General features: G+C 48.2%; 1 non-coding gene and 1 pseudogene across 2 annotated transcripts in view; both read right to left on the bottom strand.

The window, feature by feature from the left end:
• LOC132661716 (guanine nucleotide-binding protein G(I)/G(S)/G(O) subunit gamma-10 pseudogene) overlaps nt 1-24,640 on the bottom strand; it is a 108,806-nt pseudogene that overhangs the window by 19,257 nt on the left and 64,909 nt on the right. The window lies entirely within an intron of this gene.
• On the bottom strand, nt 5,575-5,680 carry LOC132672670 (U6 spliceosomal RNA). Its single transcript, XR_009607635.1, has one exon. It is a non-coding gene; the product is annotated as a U6 spliceosomal RNA (small nuclear RNA).

The following is a 24,640-nucleotide window of genomic DNA, read 5'->3' as shown; positions in this document are numbered from 1 at the left end:
GGTGGAATATAAGCAGAGTCGCATTTATGACTTTGGGGAAGAATATGTATTCATTTTTATGGCCGCCTTTCCTACTTCCTACCAGCCGGGATGCGAACACGATGTCTGGAGCTCGAGCAGCCATTTTAGACCTTAAGGGTGGATACCACGTTCAAGGATGGCACAGCATCATGACTAAAGTAACTTGCGGGCCTGTTGGTCTTATTGCTGCACCACCTTCCCCACTTTATCTGAAACAATAATCAATCTCCATCTTGTTTCAACCATTGTTGTTTTGGGTGTTCGACCAGTTTAACCAAACACAATCCCACTTGGTACCAAAACAACCACCAAGTAAGTGGCATGTCCTTTGTGCCAAGTGCAGGACAAGTCAGGATTTTTTTAAAGGTGGTTTTTTGTTTAATTTTCACCACAACCTGAAAGCTGGGTGCTAACACTAGTGAATTATTTTGAGCTTCATCTCCCAAATGAGTTTTGTTCATTGCATATGCTACAACATGCTAGACACTAGACAAGGTATTGAGAATCCGGCAGTGGGTAAGATAAACTCCTTTTCTTCAAAACATTGACAGTCTCGTGGGGGAAATGAGTAAATGGAAATAACAATGCACTGTGATGACAGTAATACCATATCATCATCTTAAGATGCCATTACTTGTACGATAGACTGTTTTTTATGTACCATCAAGAAAAATAATACTGCCATTAAACTGAGACATGATGTCTTAATAATAGTCCCATGTGACACATGAGCCAGTCACACCAACTTCTCATTACTTTGAAATTTTTTTATTATCTATTCCAAGGGATTTCGCAATTTCTCCGGGCTCCACTTGTCTTGCTTCCTATGTGACAGACCATCTTTTAGACATATCTCAGTAACGAAATGTAGCACAGCTTTATCCACTGGTATCTTCTTTTTCTCTCCCATAACACACGTGGTAGTTGCTTTGGAAGAAGCACAGACTGTGGTTATTCCTCTGATGATGAATATTTGCTCCATTAAAATCAGGTTTATGCCCTGCCACTCTATGTCGTATCTTTCTTCACACGCATCAACTTTTCATTTCTCTGCTGAATCATAGCATCTTTGAAGGCGGTTTGGATGGCAGTTAAATAAAATACCCAAGAATGCACAAAACTTTACTGAAGAGCTACGGTCAAGTTTATGCTCATGCACTCAGTGACACGCCAGTGTGGGACTGCCACCTGGGAAGGAGTGATCATTAGACACGTGACTGTAAGCACAGCTTGGTCTCAGAGATGTGAAGAGGTGAAGGAAAAAAAATAAATAAAAGTATGTCTTCCAGAGCCTGGAGGAGAGAGGACTGGGGACTGACTGCTTAGTACATGCGGGGCTTCCTTTCGGGGTGATGGTTGATGGTTGCACACGTTGTGTGGCACTAAGTGCCACTGGACCGTACATTCAAAAATGACTACAATGGAAAATCTTATTTTCGGTATATTTTACCATAATTTTTAAAAGTATGTCTTGGGGGCGCCTGGGTGGCGCAGTCGGTTAAGCGTCCGACTTCAGCCAGGTCACGATCTCGCAGTCCGTGAGTTCGAGCCCCGCGTCAGGCTCTGGGCTGATGGCTCGGAGCCTGGAGCCTGTTTCCGATTCTGTGTCTCCCTCTCTCTCTGCCCCTCCCCCATTCATGCTCTGTCTCTCTCTGTCCCAAAAATACATAAAAAAAAAAAAAATGAAAAAAAAAAAAAGTATGTCTTAGATTTCATGAAAATGGTAAAATTACAAAGTTTCAAGCCCTGTTCTAAGTACATGACATCCAGAATGCAGTGTGATCCCAACAACCACCTCTACCATAGCTAATAATGATCGCTACCATCTATTGATCATGGGCCCGTTGATGACTTGGTGGGGCTTTACAGGCGCCAGTCCGCTCACTCATAACAGCCCCATCGTTCAGTCCGCTCTGCCTTAACGCTCACTCTGAAAATACAAATGTGTTCCCATATGACTGGGATATTAGGGAACGGTGTGAGCATAACGCAAGTTTCGCTTTTGCTCACGCGTGATTTCGTCCATGAGAAACTCCCCAGGTCCAGGGCTGGCAAACCACAGGCCTCCAGCCCGCAGGCTATTTCTGTACATAAAGCGTTACTGGAGGACACAAGGACACTCCTTCGTTTATGTCTGGTCTGTGGCTGCTTTCACACCACGGCAGCAGAATTGGAGTGTTGCAGCAGAGACCGTATGGTTCTGCAAAGTTGAAAGCATTTATTTTCTGGCCTTTTAAGAAAAAGTTTGCCAACCCTTATGTTACGTGAACCCAGAAAATTGCACCTCGCTGAACTGAGCTGTGCGGACAAAACACGCCCGCCCTCTTGGAGGAGAGATGGCCAGTTGACCAGTTACGATGCAGTGCAAGAGAGAAGACTGCTGTGCACAGAGTCACCAGGAGCATTGACAGGATCAAGAAAGGCTTCCCTGGGGCATGGAACCACCCTGAATGCCAGGCTCCACAGTCCGGGGAGAGGACAGAGGCCCAGAGGCGGGACAAGCCTCCAGAGTCCTTTCCTTGCCCCCTGTGCCCACCTGGGGCTGCATTTATTTCCCTGTGGCCCTGCCCCTGATTCAGAGACACCAGCTATCACTTCTGAGTCTTGGAACAAAATTCAACTCACAGCAGACCCTCTCTGCTGTGTTCCATGGGATACATTTGGGCATCTGTTCTCCCAGAAGACTCGGGAACTTCAGGCTGATCTCAGACAGCAGCCTCTCCTTTGGTTTGTCTACTGAGCAGCTGGTCAACCATCTCTAGCCCTGTGGTTTCTCGGGCGGGAGTCAAGCGCCAGTCTGCCACCCCACAGTGCAGGGATCCCATACACATCTCCCCAAGAAGCTCTGACAAAGCCCCCTCTTGGGCTTCTTGATGCGAGAGACAGGCATCTCACAGAGGGCATTCAATAAATAAATCCTTGGGCGCCTGGGTGGCTCAGTCGGTTGAGCGTCAGACTTCGGCTCAGGTCATGATCTCACAGTTTGTGAGTTTGAGCCCCTCTGTGCTGATAGCACAAAGCCCACTTCAGATCCTCTGGCCCCTTCTCTCTCTGCCCCTCCCCCCCTCAAAAATAAACATTAAATAAATAAATAAATAAATCCTTCCCCAGAATCTCCCCATTAACTTCCAATAAACTGACAGCCACAAAAAAGAGGCTGTAATATTTGTAATACAAGTTTTTAAATGTTTCCTCATAAAATTTGCCTTTTGCTCTGGTGACTCTCAGAACTGATACCTATCATCTTAAGATCTTAGCAGAAACTTCTTCCCTGTCACACCCCCTCCTCAGAGCTGAGGAACTGGAGACCAAACAGCCCTTCACAGATGTCCTCCCCAACTGTCCAGTCAGAGAGAGGACTCCAGGAGAAAGAGGTCTCCCAGCTTGGCCCCCAACAAGGTCCTCCCTGCTCTGGGGGCATCTCTACTATTAGAAGAAACCTGTGTGGTAGAGAAGGAAGTGTGATGGGCCTGGTGTACGGCCACTTCCTTGATCCGTGACCTCACACAAAGTTTTGAGCTGAGATTCATTTCATCATAAAATGGAGATTAAAAGTAGTAATAATACAGTCCCAATTTCCCCGAGTCATTGTCCGAATTGTGTTGAGTATAGGGGCACCTGCATGGCTCAGTTGGTTGAGCATCTTGACTCTTGATTTTGGCTCAGGTCATGTTCCTAGGGTCATGGGATAGAACCCTGCATTGGGCTCCACACTGAGCATGGAGCCTGCTTTAGATTCTCTCTCTCTCTCTCTCTCTCTCTCTCTCCCTCTCTCCCTGTGCCCCTCTCCCCCACTTTCACTCTCACTCTCTCAAAAAAACTTTTTTAAATGTGTTGAGTATTACCCAAGTGGATCCAGTGAATTCATTCAGCCTGTGGACAAGTCTTAACCGAAGGCTCCTGGGAAGCCCAGGGCTTCTGGGAAGGATGGGGGTCTTGCCCTTCAGAAGGTTTACCATCGCACTGGGCAGAGAATATGCACATGGCTGAAAACAGACATAACAACCCATGTCAGGTAAAGCCACAGGGAAGATTTGCAGGCTGGCCAAGAGTCCCCAGTCAAAGGAAGCACAGTATAACTCAGTAGAGGAGATAAGTAATCCTGATTTGGGGCCATCTCTTAGAGGAGGTGGGCTCAGGGTAGGGCCCCAACGGTAAGATTGAACTGGGAGGGGGACGGTGGGAATGAGGAAGAGGAATGACATTTCTCTTCGTGGTCTTCCTGAGAAGAAGGACTGGACAAGTGTCCATGGTAAACAGAATTACACATTTGCCCCTCACGTTTATATATTTAGATTCACAAACCAGATGGCAAAGTAATTCAGGGGTTAGTAGTCCTCTGAGCAACATTGGTAGCTCATTAATACGACCTGGGGGACTTTAAGAACTACTGAGGTCTGGGTCCTCCCCCAAGAGACTCCCGTATGGTTGTTTTGGGATTTGATCTGGGCATTGGGATTTTAAAAGCACCCAGGGGATTCTAATGTGCAGCAGGGTTCACGACTATTGCCTCTCAAACCTCAGTGGGGGCAGTATGGCTTCTGTTTAAAAACAAAACAAAACGAAAAAAGTGCTAAAAGAGAAAGCAACTTTATTTTTAAATGCCAGAATGCCAGGGTGGGGTGCTGGTGTCAGATTTCCTCACTACCTTTGCCTACCTCCAGCCACTGCCCCCACATTCTTCCAAGCTGTTCCAATAAATTCAAGCTCCTGCTCAAAATGCTGCTTTCCCCTTCTGGAAAATTCTACTCCCAGGGAACTCCCTCCTGACTCTGGAGGCATCTCGTTCTTAGTGCTTTGCCACGCTTGTCGAAGTGCTCTGATCCTCCAACATCATACAGTTTTGCTCAAATGTCATCACATTGCGAAGAATTTTCCAGAAAGGCCGAAGGAGCCCTTCCCAAGGAGGCCACTGCAGCAGTAGAGGCCAAGTGGAAAGCGCGCTGGGCTTGGGAACCAAGATCCCCTGGCCCAAGTTCTGACGTGACCACTAACCGGCTGCCCCTCTGAGCCCAAGCTTCCACATCTGTGAAATGGGCGAGACCTGGGTGACCCCAGGTTCCTCCTCACCATGACTCTCAGACTTCAGGAGCTGCTCCAGGCTGAACACGGTGGGGCCTGAGTACGGCTCACCTCCAGGCTCTGCTTCCTGGGGCTTCTGCCAAGCACTGGGCCTCCTGCCCAGTGAGCAGCGGGCACAAGGGGCCTCCACAGAGTCTCTGCGTGGTTCTCCTGGGGGGCGGGGGCGGGCAGGCAGGGAACCTCACAGACCTAACACAAGGCCCCGTCTGTGTCCAGGTGGAGGGGGAGTGGACTGAGCCACCCACGGGAACGCTACCTTGCCTCTGGATTTTTCCGTGGCCTTTTTCAGAGGCTTTCATTTGATCATCAAATAACCGCTCAGCAGTAGAGACCGATGAGGACAATTAGCTCCATTTCACATATGAGGACGCCAAGAAGCTGAGGTGCGGTGAGGCAAAGTGGAGCGGGGGGATGCAGTGTGTCAGAGCGGTCAGGAGTGTCTGCTACTCTGACATTGAAACTGTCTTTAAAAAATGTATATGGAACACCGCGAACTTGTGTGTCATCTTTGCACAGGGGCCACGCTAACCTTCCCTGTATGTTCCGCTTTTAGTTTGTGCACTGCCAAAGCGAGCACTCCATTTAAACTTTCTAACCCTCAATTTTCTCACCTAAAAAAGTAAATACTCTTAACGCTCCACTAGGCCTACCCACACTTTGTGGTGAGGCAGGCTCAGAGACACCTTTGGTCATGAGGTGGGACCCAGGAGTCAAGTCAGTGCAAAGGCAGGGCCCTGAGAGACCCACGATAGGCCAAGTGGTGTTCTAGAGTTTTATATATTTCATCTCCTGTTGTCCTCATGGCAGCCCTATCCGGCACCCTTGGGCCCATTTTGCAGAGGGAGAATGAGAGGTTGAGAGTCTACACACAGGGGCCAAACTCAGGTTCAGAGTCATGTTCTCCCACTTTCTCCCTGTGATGTCTGTCCCCTTGCATGTGGGTGTAGTTTAAGAGGCAAGTTCTGATTCTGTTGTCCCCTCCATCCATCAGACAGACAGACGGCCTGCAGGACGTGGTCAGGCTCAGCCCCAGGTACCCACGCAGGCAGGGAAACCAGGGAAGGAAACTGCTGAGTTTGAGAAACTTATACTTCAAAATCATCTCTCTCCTCAGACCAGAGGGAGTCTTTACAGAGAAATGTTACAGAGATTAAAGACTTCCATACTTTTTAATAACCTAGGAAAACTAGAAGAGGAGAGACTTAAACATTCATCAAATCTCCAGGGGGAGAATGTCTTTTATTAAACTTGGAAATCACTGATAAAATCACAAAGGAGAGATTAGCGAGTTTGACTCGAGAAAAATGTAAATTTTCTGCCTTAAAAAAAATGAAAAGGGGCAAGTGGGGAGAAGTATTGGCAGCAAATAGGGGAGATAAAAGGTTACTATCTGTTTTATGTATTTATACTCTGCCTCCTTCCTAAAAAGTTTTGAGGAGGGCATATTAATAAAGAGCTCATACAAATGGAAAGTTTAAAAACAAAGAGGGGCTCCTGGATGGATCAGTCAATTAAACGTCCAATTCTTGATCTCAGCTCAGGTTTGATCTCAGGGTCGTGAGTCCAAGCCCCACGTTGAGCTCTGTGCTGGGCATAAAGCCTACTTTAAAAAATAAAATAAGGGGCACCTGGGTGGCTCAGTCGGTTAAATGTCCAACTTCACTTCAGGTCATGATCTCATGGTTCATGAGTTAGGGACCCATGTGGGGCTCTGTGCTAACAGCTCAGAGCCTGGAGCTTGCTTCACATTTGTGTCTCCCTCTCTCTCTGCCCCTCCCCCACTCACCCTCTGTCTTTCTCTCAAAAATAAATAAACATTTTTTTTTAATTACAAAAAAATAGGGGCACCTGGGTGGCTTAGTCGGTTAGGCATCTGACTTCGGCTCAGGTCATGATCTCACAGTTCTGGAGTTCAGGCCCCATGTCAGGCTCTGTGCTGACGGCTCAGAGGCTGAAGCCCGCTTTGGATTCTGTGTCTCCCTCTCTTTCCGCCCCTCCCCTGCTCATACTCTGTCTCTCTCTCTCAAAAATAAGCAATAATGAACAATAAGACAATAAATAAAAAATAAAAAAATAATTTGTTAATTACAAAAAATGAAAGAAAGTAGCAGGTAAAAATAAATAAAATAAAAAGCAGGACAAATATTGTAATATTCATAATATATCATTCATAGTATGACTATAGCTATGTGAAAAAAATACATGCGTGAAAATATGAGAAAGGTAGGTCTGCCTCCAACATGTGCAGACCCCGGGGCAGGGGTAGAGAGACCACATACCAAATGCCTAAATATTAAAGAAATAATTACCAACTATTTATTAATTTAAAACTAATAATTTACATTAATATAAGCTGAATGTAAATATGAGATATTTAAATTATGTTATTTGTGAAACAATAAATTATTAGCTAATTCAAACTAACAAATCATTACATAAAATGTCAAATATCCTCTTACCTTGCGATAAGAATGCATATTGTCCCTAGAACAACTAAGAAGAAAATAACACCATTTAAAAACCAACAAAGAAATTAAAATGGTATGCTAGAAGAGTATCTATTTAACACCAAAGAAGTCAGTAAAGAAGAAACAGAGGAACAAAACAGACATGAGATAGGTCAAGAACAAATATCAAAATGGTAGATGTAAAGCCAATCGTATCAATAATTACTATTATGGGCTGAATGCTTGTGTCCCCCCAGATCCATATGTTGTAGGCCTCCCCCCCAAATGTGATGGTATTTGGAAGTGGTGCCTTTGGGAGGTAATTAGATGAAGTCATGAGGGTGGGACCCCCATGATGGGATTAGCGTCTTCATAAGAAGAGAGAGGCCAAATCACTCTCTCTGCCACGTGAGGAGGGAGAGAACAGGCAGCCATCTACCACCCAGCACCTTGATCTTGAACTTCCCAGCCTCCAGAACTGTGAGAAATAACTATTGTTTAAGCCGCCCAGAATATGGTGTTCTGTTACAGCAGCCCGAGCTACTAAGACAATTACATTGAATCACAGCAGCATTATTCACAATAGCAACAAACGAGAAATAACTCAGCTAGTGAATGGATAAACAGTAGAATACTAGTTAGCAATTAAAAAGAAACAAGCTACTGATACATGCTGTAACATGGATAAACTTCAAAAATATTATGCTAAGTGAAAGAAGCCAAAAGTGAAAGAGTCCATATTGTATGATTTCATTTACGTGACATGTCCCAAACAGGTACATCCAGAGGAGCTGGCTGCGGCTGACAGTGTAACAGGAGTGGACCGCAAATAGCCATATGAGGTTTTGGGGTTTTTTGGGGGGTGGGGGTGGGGGTGGGGGATGGAAATGTTTGAAATCTAGATTATGACGATGGTTACAGTGATGTGCAACTCTGTAAATTTACTAGAAAATCATTGAACGAAGCATTTAAAATTATACCTCAGCAAAGCAGGTTTTTTTAATGTGCTAAAATTTTAAAAATCTGTGCTGCAAATGATACCATCAAGAAAGTGAAAAAGTAACCCACAGAATGGGATAAAATATTTGCAAATCATCAACCTGACAAGGGACCTGTATCCAGAATATATAAACAACTCTTATAATTCAATAAAAGGATAACCCAATATAAAAATGAGCAAAAGAGCAAAATAGACATTTCTCCGAAAAAGATGTGCAAATCTGTCTCTCCCTCTCTCTCTCCCTCTGCCCCTCCCCCCACACACGCGTGCACAGGCGCTCTCTCTCCTCTCTCTCTCAAAATAAATAAACTTAAAAGGTGGAGGGGGGTGAAATGGAGAGCAACCAATTAAGAGACTCCAGAAATGGAGTATGCAAAAAGCATAGATAATCTGAATGTGCCATTGACACCTCCAACCCACCACGTCCAAGACCGAAGTCAGTCGGCTTCACCTTCCCCACACCACCTCTCTGCCCGTGTCCCTCGTCCTAGTGAATGCCATCTGCATCCCCACGAATCAGCCTGGACTCCTCCCTCTCTCATATCCCCAACAACAGACTTCTCTACAAATCCGGTCCATTTTCCCTCCTAAATGTTTCTGAATGTACTTGTCTTATTCCTCTGCACCACCCTTCTCCTCAGGCCACCATCATCTGTTGCTTGGATGGCTCCTACAGCCTCCAAACTGGCCTCCCTGCCTCTACCTGGTCCCCTTTCAATGCTCCAAACAGCATCCAGAGCCATTCATTTAAGTTACAGCCAACTGGGGACTCCCCACTGACCAACCCCTTTCAGGACATGGTCTCCGGCCTCACATCTTCCTGCCCCAACCCCCAGCCATTCCAAGCTGCTTTTAGTGCACCAAATGCAGCATGACCTCTTTCCTTTCTGGACCTTTGCACATGCTGCTTCCTCTGCTCTCCCCTTTTTCCCTTTGTTCCTGCTGTGGGAGCTGGAGGGAAAGTGCTGAGGAGGCTGGGGGACAAGAGAAAGGGGTTGGGAGAGAGCTGGGAGCCTCATGTGGTAAATGTGCTCCTGTCTGCCCAGCGCTTGCCCTCTCCTGGAATAGCAGCCCCCCTTTTGTGGAACTGCTCCCCACACTCGGCTGTGTGAGCCAACGGGAGCCACCATCTTACACAGTCCTGCCTCCCTGCCACACTTGTCCACCATGCTGGCCTCGGCTCTGCATTCCAGCCTGCAGGAAGGGGGGTGGAGGAAGTGTAGGGCATGCAAACTCCTTTTAAAGAAGTAACACAGAAGTTGCACGCATCCCTTTCATTCCATTCCATCAGTAAAAATGTCATCATACTTTAGCTGCAGAGTAGAGTCTCTAGTTAGTTGGACTTCTGCCGTTACTAAAAAGTTCCATTCCTAAAAAGAAAAGGGGGATGGTGGCTCACGAGGGATCACAGCTCCAGCCACACACCCCTGAGAGCCACCAGAGTCTGCCTCCAGGGCCTGACTCTATACTTGGGGGTGCTGGAGGCTCACCTGCATGGGGACTGTATCAGGCATAGCAGAAAAACACCCCAAAATCTAGTGGCTCAAAACAACAGCCGTGTTCTTGGCTCAGTAGTGTGTAGGTCAGCAGTTTGGTGGTTTGTCCACTGGGCTTCCCTGGGGTCATGCATGCAGCTGTACTCACCTGGTGATTTGATTAGGGCTGGATGATCTAGCATGTTCTCACATATCTAGCAGTCAGCAAGCTTAGGGCTGAGATATTTCAGTTCTCAATGTGGCCTCTTCAGCAACTAGCTCAGGCCCATCCACATCATGATGTCCGCCTTCCAACCATGGCCAAAGAGAGGGCAATCCTCACGCCCAAGTGTGTTTCAAGCCTCTGCTTACATTTGCTAAAGTCCCATTGGCCGAAATAAGTCACATTGCCAAGCTTGGGATTCAAGGGAGGAGAGACAACTTCACCTCTTGATGGGAAGAGCAGTAAAGTGACATTGCTAAGGCACATGGGAAGAATTATTCAAAACATCTCCATGAAGAGTCTTCAGCGGTGACCTCAGGCTCCACCCATAGAACAAGGAATGTCTTTCTTGGTTCTTTCAGGCTCTTGTGGGGACAGGAGTGGGGGAGCATTGTTGTGGGTTGAACGGTGGACCCCCCACCCCCAAAGATATGTCCATGTCCTGATCCTTGGAATCTGTGAATAGGACCTTATGTGGAAAAAGGGGACTCTGCAGAGAGGTGATTGAGGATCTTGAGGTGAAATCATCCCGGATTATTCAGGTGGGCCTAAATCCAGTAACAAGTGTTCTTATGAGAAACGTACGGAGAAGACTGAGAGGAAACCCATGTGAAGATGGAGACAGGGATTGGAATTATGCAGCCACAAACCAAAGATCACCTGGAGCCACCCAAAGCTAGGAGACACGGGCAAAGATTCTTCCCTTGAGCCTCTGGAGGGAACGTGGCCCTGACACCACCTTAATTTCAGACGTCTAGCCTCCAAAACTGTGAGAGAATAAGTTTGTTATTTTAGGCCACCAAGTCTGTGGTAATTTGTTACAACAGCTCTAGGAAATGAAAATAGGCTCATTGCTAAAAACACAGCCACCTGGGAGCAGAAGCCTGTGCAAAGCAATTTCTCTGAGAAGGCCACGCCTCCTTCCCCTACCAGTAAGCAGACCCTCTGCTCTTTCCCTCCAAGGCCTGAGGCGTGCAAGGCAAGAGGGCCTGCACCCCAGTGTGCTACCCCTCCACACTCACACCCTGAGGCTTTCGAGGGGCCTCGGGAGTAAAAGGAGGGAGCAAGGTGAAGGTTCAAGAGAGGATTATAAGATCCTGGGAAGTGTTATGTTTGGTTGTCTGTGTCTGAGGCAGCAGAGACCCGAGCATCCTTTCAGAGGCCTGGGGAAGGATCCAGAGGAGGCCTGAAGAGTCCCATCCTTCATGCCAAGCACACCAGTCTTCTGCTCACGCAAATCAGAGTCGTGACAGGTTAGGACTCAAAGGACCTTTGCATTTAGCCCTTCACTTTGCAATGAAGAGGCAGAAGGCAGAGGGAGGAGTGACTTACCAGCGCCCCTCACAGGTGCCTGCTCACAATATCCAGTCCAGTCCTCTCCCCACTCCGTGGTGTGCCCTGGGCAGAGACAAGTATTTTATTCAGCTGCCTTTATTCCCGTCTCAACACATTGTAAGACTGCTCTGCTAATTCTCAGTTCCCATGCCCTTTCCCTTCTTCCCGGGACACAGTGGCTTATGAACCCCTTGTTCCTACCAAGGGCAGCCAAGAAAGTGGGAGTGGCCGCTCAAGGGGCACTGGTCCTCTGGCCTGGCAGGACCATCGCACCTTGCCTGCCTCTGCAAGGCCTCTGCCTCCAGCAAGACACCCAGGGTCTTTAGCTCCCCCTGCCCCTTGCCGTGTGGTCCTAAGTTAGATGTGGGCAGCAAAACCAGAAGCCACAGGCAATAAAGAGCAATCCATTTGAATATGGTCATTCTATAAGAGCTAGGAAGAAAAAAGTTTAAATTACCTGATTTTTATTAAGAATGGGAACAAATGTGGGGCACCTGGGTGGCTCAGTTGGTTAAGCATCTGACTCTTGATTTCGGCTCAGGTCATGATCTCATGGTTGGTGGGTTCAAACCCCACATCAGACTCTGTGCTGACAGTGCGGAGCCTGCTTGGGATTCTTTCTCTCTGCTCCTCCCTTGCTCACACTCTCACACACTCTCTCTCTCAAAAATAAATAAATAACCTTAAAAAAAAAAAAGAATGGGAACGAATGTTAAGTATAATCTTTTAAGACAAATTACAGTTGATATTTTGGATAAATTATTAATACTGCCTTTTACTGGACACTTTCTTATGTCCAGCCTGAGGTTTTACACATATTATACTGTTTAATCTTACCAACAATGCCGTGGTTAGGTTATGGTTAGCCCTGCCCCGTTTTGTAGACTAGAAGCCTGAGGCTCAGAGTTCAAAGCTGCCTGACCCTCAAGCCATTCTCTTTCTGCCTTATCACCTGGCTCCTCCCTGACTAGAAAGGAGGAAGAGAGAACAAGGGGGAACAAGAAAAGCAGCGGAGGAGGACAGAAGAGACCAAGGAAGAAGTGGGGAGAGACACGCGTGCAGGTAGAAAGTGGGGAAAAGGAGGGAACCCGCACGGGTGATGCAAAGTTGGAGAAACTCTCCTCTCCATCGCCTCTACGCAGACCGTGTACTGCAGAATGTGACCCCCGCCCGTAGCCACACCACTTAGCTGGCTAACCACTGTTCACAGCTCTTCAACAACTCCTTATTCTCCAGCCTTCTGAGACTCCGCTGTGAATGGAAAAAGCCACAAAACTCCACTGGGTAAAGAACTCTATGGGCTGCCGCATCCATGCTCAGAATAATGTTACACTGGAAAACAGATCAAACCAAGCAGAGGGGCAGCTCCAGCCCTGGGCTAATGTTCATGGGATCGCGTTTGCCCTTGTGCCACAGGGCGCTGGTGAAGGCTGTCTTGGACCCTCTTTTGCCTCTCCTTCCAGACTCTTCCCTAAGCACCCTCAATCCCACCCTGGTATCCTACACTTCCAGCTACTTCTGGGATAATGACAGGCTCAATACCCCCCTACCCTCCCGGCTCTGTGTCTTGTGAGAAAGCATCTAGATTGATGAAGCAAGGCAGGGGCACGTCCCACTCTGGGTACATGTGAGGCCAGGCGGACTGGGAAGACCAAAGGGGGAGTGTGACAACTGGTCCACATCTCATGCTATCTGAGATTTCCAGAGCATAAGCTGGGCCCTCACAGGTCCTGTAAGCCAATCCCTTCATTTAATCGAGGAAACTGAGGGTCAGAGAGATGAGGGCAGGAGCCCAAGGCCCTGCTGTCTGCACACTTGCCCAGAGCCCAGCACCCAGGCCTCCCCTCTGGCAGCTGTGCTCTCCCCCAGCCCCTGGCGCCCAGTGAGCCAGCAGGAGCCTCACATGTGATTATAATTACCGTGGGCTTGGCCTGAGCCCAGCCATACCGTGCACACATCCAGGCCTGGTTGCTGGCCAAGTTTCCATCTGGGTAGAAAAATGAAAAGGTTCAAGGGATGCATGTTAATCCCAAACACCCAAGCAGGAAGGACTGGGGAGAGGGGGAGAGGGCTGGCCAGAATCTCTCAGGGCAATGTCAGCCCACCAAGAGCTCCTGAGACAAGCCCAGGAGGCAGAACGCTCCCCCTGCCCCACCCTCTGTCCCTCTGCCCACCAGCTGAGACTAGGCTGTGTGCCCACTAGGGGGCCAGGACTGACCGCTTGTTGGGCATGGTGGTTCAAGAGCCATCTCAGGATCGCTTGTGGTTATAAATCCTGCTGGCTCCCAGGCCCAAGATGGAACTTGGCTGGCAAGGTGTGGCCGGTGGTCCCCCTCCTCATATGGCTCCTTCCTTGTACTAAGCATTTCCCCCATCCTTTCCTTCAGTATCACCATCCCCTACCACAGATGGGGAAACTGAGGCACAGAAATGAAGGGGCTGGCCTGAGGCCAGGTAGCCATTGAGGAGCCAAGATGGGTAGAATATCAGCCCCTGGCAGCCCATCTGGCCAACAGCATCCCTCCTGATGCTCTTAAGCTGCGAGGTCAGCCTGGGTTGTCTCTAGGACTCCCCTGCTTTCTCCTGGAGCCTACCACCATGCCTAGCGCCTGAAGATTTATTTCATGAGCTGTCTAGCTTCATCTGCTCCACATCTGCTGCATGGCCCTGGTGGGGTCCCAAATTCTGTCTGGTTGACATCTTGTGCCTCTCTAAAGTTGACATCCCATGCCCTCAAGGCTTCTAGATTAATATTTCCCCACTCCTTCCACCCTCAAGATAAAGGTCCCTTCTTTTCTCCCAGATCTGAAGCAATCCTGAGCTAACACTCCCCTCCCAGCTTGCTTCAACTCCCAGGAAGTATCATCTGCAATCTGTGCTTGGTTCAGGCCTCAGCGAAGGCAAGACATTTGGATTTTTGAACTATGATATAGGTACAACTATCCTTTGGGGGCTTATAATAGGTTAAGTAGATATTAAGAGAGCTACCACTCTCTGTCTTGGGAGCAAAAGCATTAATATTTAGCTGAAATTTTACTAACACCCACATGATGTGCTAAAAACCCTATGAAGGACAGAAGCCATCAATTAAATATCAACTGTCAGGTGGGAAAGAGCTGTGGCTCCCAAAAGGAACAATGGGCTTTTTGATACGATTCCTCAGAAAACGAGGTCTTCCTCAGATACATGTGCTTATTTACACCAGCTTCTAGGCTGGCTGAGGACAGTCCAGGGCCTGCAGCCAGGCATCTGAGCAAAGAGGCAAGCTCCAGAGTGCATTTTCTTGCCGACTTGGGGATTTACGGGCTTCCTGGACAGGCCAAGCAGCCTCGATTTCAAGGCCAGCAGCTGGGCCAGGAGGTTGGCCAAGGTTTTTTCAGAGGCTTTGCAAGCAGTTGGGCCCTTGGGGAAAATGGCTTTGAAACACTGAGCTGTTATCTGGTCTCCCATCTCCTCTAGAGTCAAAGCCACAACAGGGGCATTTTCCTCACTGAGGCAGGGGCAGGAGTCATGGGGGAGAGATGGGGAGGCAGAATGAGGAAATGAAGCATTATTCTCAAAAGGTCACCTCATTATTTTTTCTACTTTCAAAAGGCCCCAATGATCACTTTGTGTTTAAGCCAATGTTGCTTTTTCAAAGAAATGAAGAAAGGAAAAGATGTTTTTCCAGGTCTAATTATAAAAACCATAAGGCTGGAAAGATCTGGAGAAAACATCTGTCTCCTGGTTCTGCCTCCACTAGGTACACACCAAAGCTCATGGGCAGGGGTTGGTCTATGAATAACCTGCCCTGGGAAGCTCTATCAGCAGTCCTGGAGCCCCCAGTCTCAAGCTGCCCCCCTACCCCCAGTCTGTCCACATCCCCATTGCTGGGATTAAAGTTCATTTCTTCTTTTCAGTCTTCATGGAAAAATGGCCAAGAGACCAGAAGAGCTAGTGACTGGGGTCCTTATGAAGGAAAGTAGGTTGGGGGTCTCTGTCAGCGCAGGGCACTGAGTCCTTAAAAAGCCTACACTGCCAGTGTGAAAGGGCAAGCCCCAGAGCCAGGGCTGCCCCCCTCCGGGCCTCCCTGTCCCCCTGCCCAGCAGGACTGGTCTGCACATCACCACTGGAAGGCCTTCTTCCTAAGCAGATGGGGTCAGTCTTCTGGTCTTGAGCTGACCAAGAAAAACAGAGTGGGTGTCCCTGGATTTTCTGTTTAAAAAGTGCCAGTGGGGGGGAAGTTGGGGTCTAGAGAAACCATCTCATTCCCTCCCCCATCTATCAAAACTACAAATCTCAACTTTCCCAAGGTGAGGTAGAGGTGGGCTGGTGGGGCCAGGGAGCGGACATCTGGCAGGAGCGATTGGTCTCTGGCGGCCCCTCCAGCTCTGACAAGCTCTGGGCACTGAAGCCAGGCCCCAGAGGACTCCCATCACCCTGTAGCAAATCTCTCCTTGTTCTCACAGCAGCTCACAGCCCTGGCCACGCAGGATGACATTTTTTAAACACTGAAAATAGAGATAAGAAGCAGGCAGGGAGGAGAGGCCTGAGAGCTGGAGCTGGGCCCAGGGAGGGAAGCAGCCTCCCTGCTGAGAGAGGCAGACCCCACCGGAGACTGGACATGATGGGCAAGGGTTTGCCAGCTCTCAGCCTCACTTTGATATGGTGCCGAGTCTGGGCCCTTCACCCAGCCAGTTGTTCACTGGTCAGAATCCGTGCTCCCCTGAGCACTACCCACAGGCCCAGAGAGCTCCCATAGAGCTGCCCAGAGTTGGGATGGGAGAGCTAATCCAATCCCCCAGTGCTTGGAAAAGGTCGGGCACATGGCCTGATGGCACTCAGTAAATATCTGTGGAAAGAATAACTTGCTGTATTACTGCTCCTGGGTGAGCCCATATTTGAGCTGTGACAAATTCCCCAGGGATGGGATCTCGGAGGCAGAAAGGGCAACTGGGAGTCCCTTAAAGCAAACATGGAAAGGTTTGGTTAGGTGCAGGTGGCCTGCATGTCAAAAATTGGATGACTTGAGCTCTTGACTTGTCTGGGGAGTTTCTAGGGAAGCCATTCAACAATAACAAGAAAAATAATAATGCGTACTCCAGTGTGCAGAGGATGGAGAGAGTCTCTTCTGACAGAAGCTCCAGAAAGTAGTTTCAAGGTCAACTCTGGGATCCCTTGGAAACCTTAAGAATAACCAGAACAGTCCAGCCTGTTTCCCTGTAACTCAACTAAAAGTGTGACTGTTTAGGGGTTCAGGGTCAGATTCTCTTTGAATCCCTGCCCTTTGAACTCCCACCTCTAAAGACAATCCCACAGCTGCCAGCAGGATCGCACGCTTGGAGAGAGATCTTCATAACTCACGCATTCCATGGATGATCCTTGGCTCTCCTCTCAGCCTGAACAAACAGAGTGAAATACAGCATCCGGCCTCTACCCAGTTCAGCCTCACTGCTATCTGGGGGCAGAAACCTTGAGAGGAATCCCAGCTCCAGCCAAGGAAAACATGAGTCTGGGCTGGCTAAGCCAGGTGGTTTTTCCCCCCACCTTCCATTCCCTTGCCCCCCACTCTCTGGAGCCAATGAGTTGTTTGGGTAACCCCAAGACCCTACTCCCATACTGCCTGCAGCCAGCATGGGCTTCTTTCTGTGTCTCTGTATCTTCATGTGGCCTGATTAGACTGAGGGCCCTCCCTAATCCAGTAAAATCTCATTTTAACTTAACTAATTACATCTACAAAACCCTATTTCCAAATAAGATCACACTTTGAGGTTCCAGGTGGACAAGAATTTTAGGGGGACACTATCCAGCCCAGTACAGCAATGTTGAATTCAACTTTATCTGGTCATGACCCCTTACCCATCGGATTTTGGCTTCCAAGATTCTGTGGCTGTTATCTGTTCTTCCATTGTCTTTGTCCCTATATTTTCATTTTGGAGATGCTTGAGGCATCGGACCCAAGGCAAAAAGAAACCAGAGAGATTAATTGTAGTGACAGTTTCTTTAATCCAATATATCCAAAATATTATTTCAACATGTAATGAGTATAGAAAGTTATTATTATTTTTTAAAAAGATTTTATTCTTAAGTAATCTCAGTACCCAATGTGGGGCTCAAACTCATGACCCTGATCAAGAGTCGCATGCTCTACTGACTGAGCCAGCCAGGTGCCCCTAGAAAATTATTAATGAGACATTTTACATTCCTTTTTCATGCTAAGTCTTCAAAATCCCATATGTCTTTGACCCTTAGGGTACTTGAGGCTAGTGGGTATCTTATTGAACAGCACAGCTTAGGAAGTCAGAAGAGAAAGGGGTGAGGCCTGTGACAGTGCTGGGGACACTCCTGGGGAGGTGAGTGGGTTCTGGGAGGTGGCGTTTACTGATGACTTCCCCGCCTTCCTGACGATCTGTCAGGTGATGGAAGAAGCAGCCACTTGGGGCAAGCTCACAGGACTGTTCTACCAAACCCAGAGGGGGTTCTGTTCATTCACAAGGAAAATGATCTGTATCTGGTTGCTGTCTCATCTGTGTGTGTGGTCCCACCCCTTCCCCATGGCACACTTCTTGGAGAGCCAGCCCTGGGGAGCCTGGACTCAGAACCAGGAACAGTCCTCACTGAGTGTAGACTAAAAACCTCAGCAGCACAGTGTGAGACATCTGCCCCTCCCCTCCCCCACGGCAGGCATGCCTGTCACTGGGAGGAGGCAGCCAGCCCCCCTCTCCTTCTCTGAGGCAGTGGAGCCGACTGTGGCCACATTCTGGGGCCTGGCTCTTTTCTTCACCTACACTGCGGGCCTGGCCCCTTCAGATGGACATCCTTCCCTTTATACCCAAATCGGTCTTACTGGAATGGGCCCATTCTCTCTTGTTAGGACAACTTTGCCTCTGTCTGCTCCATGCCCATGTGTCAGTTTTTTGGTCAAACTCTCAAAGAGCAATTTGGTTCCCCAAGGAATGGGATCCCTCACTTTCTTCTCTTGAAGTGCCCACAATTCTTCTTTCTCCTGGATCCTGTTCCACCGCCTCTGTGTTTTTCTGAGAAAACCAAGAATACAGGACCCAGACCCAGAACTGGGCCCAGATGTGTCTTCTCCACCTTTTGGGCTCTCAGGCTTACACTTAGTAGGGGCGCAGCCCCCACCCAGGATGAGCAGAACAGGGGCATCCCACCCACACTGCCCTGCCTGTCCTGGGGACCAGAGACAGCCATGTGGCTGGATGATGGAATCTGCCAGACTGCCCTCTGGAGCAAAAAAGTCACTTTTATGAAGGGGTAAAATTTGGATGGAAAAGGAAGTAGAGGGGATGGAGAACAAGAATAGGGGATGAGGAATCTCTGAAGTTAATTCAGAGTTACCACCAGTGTCTTTTTATTTTTTAATTTTTTTTAATGTTTTTATTTTTGAGACAGAGAGAGACAGAGAGCAAGTGGGGTAGGGGCAGAGAGAGAGGGAGACACAGAATCCGAAGCAGGCTCCAGGCTCCGAGCTGTCAGCACAGAGCCGGACGCAGGGCCCGAACTCACAGACCGTGAGGTCACGACCTGAGCCGAAGTCGGAAGCTCAACTGACTGAGCCACCCAGGCGCCCCACCACCAGTGTCTTAAAGCTACAAATGACAAGGCTCTCTTGCTCTCTCTCTCTCTTTGTCTCTGTCTCTGTCTGTCTCTCTCTCTGTCTCTCTCTCACACACACAGACACACACATCTTGAGAGCTTTCCAATTTTTTTCTGCTATGCACGGACTTCACAAAAAGTGACTCAACCTTACATAAGAATCTGAGGGGGCCCAGGAGCACAATGACTCACTGCCTTGAAATTTCCAATGGGTTACACACGTCTTCTTAGATGATTTTTAAAATTTTATCTTTAATGATTGTCAAAAAAAATTTTTTTTTGGTTTGGAGGCAGATTGGGGTGGAGATCCTGGCTCTGGGCAGGAAAGAATAGTTATGATGGACAGAAGGAGACAGGCTCAGAGGACAGGGCCCTCTCGGTGTCAGGTCCCGGGAGGTTCCAGTGAGAATCGGGAACTCTCCTCTCAGGACCTTGGGGCATTTCAAGAAATTCAGTGTTACAGTAACCCTAGCAAGAGCCAGGCTCCGGGTCTGCAGACAACACTTTGATTTGGGGAGGCTCTCCCAGACTTCAAGGTCACTGCTGCCTAAAAAGCCGCAGAATGCTGCTGGTCTAGTGTATGACCAGCTCTGGTCATACACTAGAATCCCCTGGGGAGCTTTTAAAAATCCTGATGCCCAAGTCACACCCCAGACCAACTAAATCAGAACCTCTGGAGATGGGGCCCATATGTCAGTACTTTTTTAGGTTTCTCAGGTGATTCCAAAGTGCAGCCAATGAGGCGACCCTGCTGGTTGGAGGGTCTGGGGCCATTTTACACCAGGCAGATAATTCCAGTCATTGATGCCTCCCTAACTCTCAGAGGGTTATTAGCCATTGCCTCGAATTCTGGGTTCAAGGGTCTCCAGGGAGCCTGAGAGTTTCCTCTGTTCAGTCAGGTCGCAGAGTCCAAAAGCAAGCAATTCCCTGAAGGGGAGGTTGGTGGCTCCAAAGAGCTGATGGGTGGGTCAGGATTTGGGAGGCAATGAGCCTGTCAGAAGACAGGGCATCAAACTCTCCTACAGGCAGTCCCTGGGGAAGCCCAGATGCCCCCACACCAAGCTTCTCTCCCATCTCATCACAGGCTGGGGGTCCGAGGCCTGCAGTTGCCCCTCTGCCAGGTCAATCCAGCCTGAACCACTGATGACTCCCTCAGCCACAGGAGAAAGTCACAGCCTGATGCCAGCACTTAAAGTCACGCCCAACCTTCCCCCAGCCTTTCCCTCCATCTCCATGATGCCCACACACCCTGCTCCACCAGTCTGCCCCCCTCCCACCTAAATGCCCTGCCCACTCCTACTCCCAGACTTAAGCTCACACCCAAACATCCCATGGCCTACAAGATATACAAGGTCTTCACATCTGCCAGGGCATGCATATGCTCTGGGTAGGAAAACCCCTTGTCATCCCACAGCTCAGTGGGTATCCATTGACCTGCACCTGTGCAGACGCAGACAGCAGGTGCTTGGCCCTGAGATGGGCGACAGGACAGAAAGCACCGTGGCCACTTTTATCCCACCAGCCTTGTCCACAGACTCCTAGAACCCGGCATTCTACATGTGGCCATTTGACATGTGGCACCGCCGTACCATCACCCGCCTCACCTCCGCAGGCACAATGTGCCCTTCTCACTTTGTGTCAGACTTAGCCTCCCCTCCAAGAGCAAGAAAGATGGTCGATCTCTCTGGGTCCCTCCTTCTCCGCGTTCAGTTACATACTGGATGTCTGAAGGCATGGCATTTCACCTTTCTGAGCCTCCTTTTCTTCACTCTTAAAATGGGATGCTAAAAGCACTAGCCACATAGATTTGTGGGAGGACTAAAAGAGGTGATACAGGTGAAGAGTGCAATGCCTGGTACCTGGTAAGCTCTCTCAGTAAACGCTGCCATGATCACGCTGTGATTATGTATTTGCAAGCTCAACCTGATTCCACGCTGGACTGTAAACACCGAGGGCAAGGACCTTATCCGTGTACACGCTGGATGCCTAGCAGGTGCTGACACCAGCAGGGATTCAATGAATACTAGTTAAATGAATAAGGCAGGAACTGTTATCACTTTTGTTGTTGCTATTGTCCTCGTTATCAGTATTGTTTTCACTTTTGCCATCAATATTATTATTCTTATGGGGTTCTTTCTCTTTTTTTTTTTAATGTTTATTTATTTTTGAGAGAGAGAGACAGAGCCTGAGCAGGGTAGGGGCAGAGAGAGACAGAGTCACAGAATCTGAAGCAGGCTCCAGGCTCTGAGCTGTCAGCACAGAGCCTGACGTGGGGCTCAAACTCGCCGCAGATCGTGACCTGAGCTGAAGTCGAACATTTAACACATTGAGCCACCCAGGCGCTTATGGGGTTCTTTCAATACCACTACCAGTTCTGAGGATACTGCACTCTTGTCCCTGCCCCCTCCATAAGCCACGTGGTCCTGGCCCTCTGTATGATCCCAGCTGCCTGACAGCATCTTCCCTCTGACTTCTGATTTCTTGGCAACCCTCCGCTTTGGCACACTGCTGTCCTGTCTCTCACTGTGGAGCATGAACCGGGGACAGCTGCATATCCCCACGACTCCCCGCATCCAAGTGGACAACTTCACAAGGAACCCCAGATGCACACAGTCAGTCCCTTGGAGGAGGAGCCCCAGGAGGTAACTTAAAAGCTTGTCCCCTAGAACCTTCTAGCACTGTTGGTGGGAATGCAAACTGGTGCAGTCGCTCTGGAAAACAGTGTGGAGGTTTCTCAAAAAATTAAAATAGAATTACCCAACGACTCAGCAATAGCAGTACTATGTATTTATCCAAAGGATACAGGAGTGCTGATTCACAGGGGCACATGCACCCCAATGTTTATAGCAGCACTATCAACAATAGCCAAAGTATGGAAACAGCCCAAATGTCCATCAACTGATGAATGGATAAAGATGTGATACACACACACACACACACACACACACACACACACACACACACAATGGAATACTACTTGGAGATGAAAAAGAATGAAATCTTGCCATTTGCAACAACATGAATGGAACTGGAGGGTATTATGGAGGTATTATGCTCAGCAAAATAAATCAGTTAGAAAAAGACAGATATCATATGTTTTCACTCATGTGGAATTTGAGAAACTTAACAGAAGACCATAGGGGAAGGGAAGGAAAAATAAGTTACAAACAGAGAGGGACACAAACCATAAGAGACTCTTAAATACAGAGAACTAACTGAGGGTTGATGGGGGTGGGGAGTTGGGGGGAGGGGAAATGGGTGATGGGCATTGAGGAGGGTACTTGTTGGGAGGAGCACTGGGTGTTGTATGTAAATGAAGAATCACCTACCCCCTAAGCCAAGACTACACTATATACACTGTGTTAGCTAACTTGACAATAAATTATTAAAAAAAAAAAAAAAAAAAAAAAGCTTGTCCCCTAGCACCCACTGCTGGCAGCTTTTCCATTCAAGGCTGAACTGACATTGCAGTGGGAAGCTGGCTGAGAAGGGCCAGCTTTGTGCTCTGCCCAGCTGAGTCTGGCTGGAAATGCAGAAGTGGGCACCCAGACCAGCCACACAATGACCTTTTTGACCCCTGTTTTCACACGGCAGATCTTGCCTGCTCCCCTTCCTTTTCCCTCCATCTCTCTGGGACAGTTTTGTCCCTCTTGGCAAGCAGACAACACCTCCCTTGCTGCAGGTCCAGGCCAGGCTTCGTCGAGAACTCAGTGGTTCCCGGGTCTGCACTCTCTCTCTCCCCTGGGCTCCAGTGCTGATCTTGGAGGGGGGCTGGACTGCCTTAGGACATGGTGGGAGGCAAGTAAGGTCACAGTTGATGGATTCTCATGACCATGCAGTGTCCTGTTTGGCACCTAGGAAAACCATCTCAGGCAAGACTAAATGGCCCTACGGGGTACCTGGGTGGCTCAGTCAGTTAAGTGTCAGACTCTTGATTTGGGCTCAGGTCACGATCTCACGGTTTGGTGGGTTCGAGCCTTGCATCAAGCTCTGTGCTGACAGTGTGGAGCCTGCTTGGGATTCTCTCTCCCCTCTGACCCTCCTCTGTTCACACACTCTCTCCCTCTCAAAATAAACAAACTTTAAAAAATTAAAAAAAAAAAAAAAACAACTTTAAAGACTAACTGGCACTAAAATGGCAGCATTAGGACCACCCACTTCACAGGCCTTTTTCTAAAGAGACTGGAAAGGTAGGCCTGATCCCAGGTATCTGCCCTCCAGCTGTCCCTGTGCTGCCTAAAGACGAGAATGCCAGGTTACTCAGTAAGTGGGAAATCTAAGAACAGAGCCGCCATCCCCTAGCACAGAATCCAGACTTCAAAAAGAGTAGTTAGGAACAGTTGAGGAAAAGACTAGGATTTTTCTACATTGATTTTTCTTCAAAAGATTCACAGCATCCCAAATACCCCTAATTCCTTCTTTATGTTTGTAGTTGTGATAATGCAGCCTGTCACTCCAGACCTTACTAAAAACCCTCCTTGACCTAATTTGTACTTTCCTTCAGGGTTACTCTATGTGCCCCAAGACTGCCACTGGTTGGCCAGACCGAGGGGTGTCCTCATGGACCCAGCATCCCAGTTAGCTCTCACATTTGTATCAGCAATTGTCACAGGATTATAAAGCTGACTGTCTTTGATAATTCTCCCTTTTCTTTTTATTCAGAAGAGCCTTGCAGGCAATGTTTCTTTGGGCAATGTTTCCTAAAGTCTGTTCCATAAACCTCAAGTTTTGTGAGATGTTAAATGGTGTTATGCAAAAAAAAAAAAAAAAAAAAAAGTCTAACAACTTTGGGAAACATTGGCTTTTAAAAATGAATGTGTTTTTTATTGCCTGATTCTGCGACTTTACTAAAATGCATTAGAGGTGGAAAGAGCGTTTTCCAAACTTTCTTAACCACTCCACATTCTTCTTTTCTTGGAGGAGGCCACGTGACTGGTGTTCCATGGCCCAGACTTTGGGAAATGCTGCATTTGTTAGGCTCAACATAAAAAGCAAGTGTTCTCATTGGCTTGTTACACAGGTGGTAGGATTGTAAATAGAAAGGTCTGTAGAGCAAGTAGCAGCTATTAAAATATTTGGTGACAAAGCTTTTCTTGTCATAATTCCTTCAACATAGGCTCTACATTCAACAGGCTGGCCAACTGTTCCCTTTCAGATGAGCTCCAAGATCTATAGAGAGCTTTTCTGGGTCTGGGGGGTGAGTCCCTCTCAATGGTAGTCCTGAGAGCCCTAAGCCCAGGATAAGCACCACCAACAACCACCAGCTCAAGATAACTCAGGGCAAGTCAAAGCTTTCTGTGTGGCAAGGTGAGGAAAACACGGTCCACAGAAAACTTGCACATCCCTGAGATCAGGGACATGAAGAAGGAAGGAATTGGATCTGCAGATTTGTTTAATGAAGTATAAATGCCATAAATGTACAACAATAGGGGAATGATCAGGTAAATGGAGGCCTGCTGCC

This window comes from Panthera onca, chromosome A3, assembly GCF_046562875.1.
Source record: "Panthera onca isolate mPanOnc1 chromosome A3, mPanOnc1 haplotype 2, whole genome shotgun sequence".
NCBI classification, from domain to species: Eukaryota; Metazoa; Chordata; class Mammalia; order Carnivora; family Felidae; genus Panthera; species Panthera onca.
The sequence above is the reverse complement of the archived record's forward strand: the minus strand, read 5'-3'. Positions and strand labels throughout refer to the sequence as shown.